Genomic DNA, 4142 nt, shown 5'->3' on the forward strand with positions numbered 1-4142 from the left:
CCGTTCAGGCATTGAGGGTTCATTGAGGTTGTGTTTTGCGGATGTACGATGAGTGATACTCTATTGACTTGGTTCCTATCCCTCTATGCGGGAATAAAGTCATATTAGGGATGGATTGTTTGAGCCCCAATGGGTCAGTGATTGTTTGTGAGTACCAGCTACTGTGAGTACGGACCCCAAGTGGGGGAGAGTTGGTGGTCTAGGGGGAGAGGGCTCAGCGCGACCGTGTTTTATGTTCAGCTGCTAGGGCCAGTCGTTATCTCTACCATGGTTGCTTTGGGTTTGTCGCTTACGTTATGGATACACAGGAGCATGATAGAGCGGTGGTTGATGAGGTGTCGATTATTTGCGAGTACCCAAATGTATTTCTGGACAATCTACCAGGGGTGCCTCCGAAGTCGCAGGTGGAGTTTCGGATCGATTTGGTTCCTGGTGCAGCTCCTATAGCCAAGTCACCATATCGATTAGCCCCACCAGAGATGCAGGAGCTGTCTACACAGCTGCAGGAGCTATTAGATAAGGGATTTATTTGACCGAGTAGCTCACTGTGGGGTGCACCGATCCTGTTCGTGAAAAAGAAGGATGGGTCGCACCGAATGTGTATAGATTATTAGGAGTTGAACAAGCTAACGGTGAAGAACCATTACCCACTCCCGAGGATCGATGATTTATATGCCCAACTTCAGTGGGTGTCTTGGTTTTCCAAGATTGATCTGCGCTTAGGATACCACCAGATTTTTGGATTAGGTGTCTAAGTTCATAACGATTCCTGGAATGTACTTGACTCGGATGGCATGGTCCATTTGGGTTGCATGGCATTGCAACACTTAGATAGACTAAATGAGAGAAAGGACACTTAAGGTTTATTAATATATTATAAGTTCTAATATATTAATAATATTATTTAATTGGTATTGATCAAGGAATTAATTTGGAATTAATTAAGTGATCAAAAGGAGACTAATTAAATATATGGGGTTGATTGTGTAAATAATCTATTCTTGTATAGTGGGCTAATGATCCATGGTTTGTATGAATTGGGCTAAAACCCATAAGGTGCTCCATGGATAGTCCATGGAGGTTACAAACCCATGGATCATGGAATAGGAAAATCCATGCACATTGGGGTTTACATGGAGTAACCCTACTTGTGGCACACTATATAAGATGCTCCAAGACAAGCAAAATCTTTGACAACCTGAAATTTCAAGACAATATAACGAATTCCAGTCGAACCTGGTAACCCGTTTTAAGTTAATAAAATATCTTCAAAAATAAAATGTTCAAAAAGTCTCAACTAGGTTGTCTAAATGATAGATATTGTTTCATGGTTTTCAGAAATATCCAGATCACTCGAATCCGAGTTATAACGAAGAAGTTATGACCAACCGAAGATTCGTGTAAAAACCGATAAAACACGGTTAAGCATAAAACGCGAAATTTCAATAAGATACCTATTAGCCTTAAGTGTCTAAACTAAAGTCGTAGATTTCGTTAAACCGCGAGCATTCATAAAAGGAACGCCCAAATCTGACTTCGTATGAGGAAGTTATGATTTTTCTAAAGTTCCGAAGTAGCAGTAGACAACTAAAAACTCGAAATAGAGATCGAGCAACTTTTGGCCGAAACAATCTAAATAAGAATCGAAGACCTCGACAATAGTAGTACAACGGTAAAAAGACAGACGAAAACGGACGTCGCATAAAGAAGTTATGGATTTTTAACGGAATTATCGTGTCCCGGCCTATTAAATAAAATATAATTAAAAATAAAGTCAAAGTTAGCCGACGGAGTCTAAATGAAAGTTGTAGAGTATTTTCTCACCTTCGCGTGGATATAAAGAACATCAAAATCGGAGCTCATATGCGAAAGTTACGGATTTTGAAAGTTCGTGGCACACACACCGAAACGATTTACGCCCATCGTACCCTCGTACGCCCAACGTACTCGGGTGCTAGGCCTCAGTTCATCCACGTCGCTCCGATGCTTCGTCTGAGGATGTGGTCATGCATGACGCATGCATACGCCCAACGTAACCTCGCTGGTACGCCCAACGTACGCGAGGTTTCCAGCCCCTATAAAAGGGATGCGAGAGTTCCGGGCATTGGTGCTCATTTTTCTCTTCTCTCTCATATTTGCTGCTTGTTTAGCATCTCGAGACGACCCCGACACCCCGGTTTCATACCCCAGCCCCGACGAAGGTCCGAGGCCCCGAGATTCCTGAGAATCTCGCCACTTTCCGGTGGAAGTGCTGCCCGTGAAAAAGCTCGCTTTCTTAGAATCGTCACACTTTCCAAGTGAGTTCATACCCCTACAAACACACTTTAAATTCATTTTAAATGCTTTTAAATACTTTTAAGGGGGAGGGGGGGGGGGATACAATTAAACACCCGGTTATTATCGTGTGAAAATATCTATCCTTTGCTATGTATTCTATATTGTTATTTAATCTATCTTATGTGATTTATAACTAGTATACAAATGGATTTACTACACGTTTAGCTGTTTTACCAAACATATTACTTCAAAGGACTTTCTCAAACATTTTTTACATGTTAAAACTCTTTATCAAACTGTCATACATACTTTATGTTTCCTTTAAAACGTCGTTAGAACCGTGTTTCAAACAAAGGTTTTCTTATACTTAAAACGGTTCTTATCAAACAAACTGCTTTCAAATCGTTTTACAAATTGACATCAAGTCATCATTTCTTAGTTATTAAACCTTTCAATGGTTTTACAAAACTTCTTTTATACTTTTATATTGTCAAATGCATGCCTATATATGTATAGTTATATAAGTAATGTTTAAAGGACTTAGGATGGCTAGCTCGCTTTATTTCCTTTTCCTTGTTGGGTTGTGGTCTTAGGGCATCGGTTATTCGTCCGAATGTCGTCTGAATATTAGTTATATATATATATATATATATATATATATATGTATATATATATATATATATATCATATATACATATATAGACATAAAAGTTCCATCAGCTGGTTTAGTACCTTTGAGTAGCAAAGGCATACTTCGGTTATAGACGTACAATACTAGTAACTATAATAGGTATAGTTAGGAGATGCTACCTACTATTCCAAGAACAAGGAATCATACAAGAGTCAGTTCATTCATGAGTCTATACTAATACATTATAGACTATATGAAATACGAACACATTACAATTACAAGAGATACAAATACATAGATAGTTTACTAAATATTCGTGAAATTTTACATACTACAAGTACCATGTCAAGGAAATAGTTTCACATACAAAAACAAATGGACTTTCATACGTCAATCTATTTAATACTAAGATTTGTGAGACATTCAGCTTCACGTACTTTCGAGTATGCAGTTAAAGTCTTGTATTATATACCATAATCTCTTGTAGGGAGAGCGTGATACTTGTGTATAGATCTATACGGGATTGACAATCCCGCACCTAAACTGTTAGCTACAGTTAGACCGGCAGGTCTGGGGTGACAAACGTCATAACATTCCAACGCCTGAAGAACGTTGTTACAGGCAGTCTGGGTCATTAGTATGGTTATAAAACTCACATGGAGTATTAAAAACATGTTGATTTACGGGGTTATCAAATGCCTTAGTGATTTTATACATACACAAATCTACTATTTTAGGCATGAAAAACACTATTGCATTTCAGTTTTGGGGATTTTTAAACTACCATCCACTTATGGACAAGTATTGGATTTCTAAAAGCCAACATTTAAAACAGTCGGGTCTTGGTAGAAGGCTACTTTTTATACTAGTAGAAAATATGGGATTTTCTAGGGTTTTCAAACGTTTACAACTACTTACAAACATGTTCATTGATACAAACTTTCCTTCAAACATTTACAGGTCTTTCGTTACAGTTTTACAAATCAAAGTCACATAAATACTTATGAACTCACCAACTTTATTGCTGATACTCGCTTTCAAAATAACTTGTATTCTCAGGTCACAAATAGACAGGTACGATGACCAGGTTTTGTGAAGACGGAGCAGTCAAGACTCGTCTTTTATTTTGAATATTCATTATGTAGATTTATACTATGAAAGAACCTCACATGTACTTAAAATTATACTATTAATGCAATGGATGATGCTGTTGCTTGTTTAATACTTTGCATTG

Source organism: Lactuca sativa, chromosome 4 (genome assembly GCF_002870075.4).
Source record: "Lactuca sativa cultivar Salinas chromosome 4, Lsat_Salinas_v11, whole genome shotgun sequence".
In the NCBI taxonomy this organism is placed as follows: domain Eukaryota; kingdom Viridiplantae; phylum Streptophyta; class Magnoliopsida; order Asterales; family Asteraceae; genus Lactuca; species Lactuca sativa.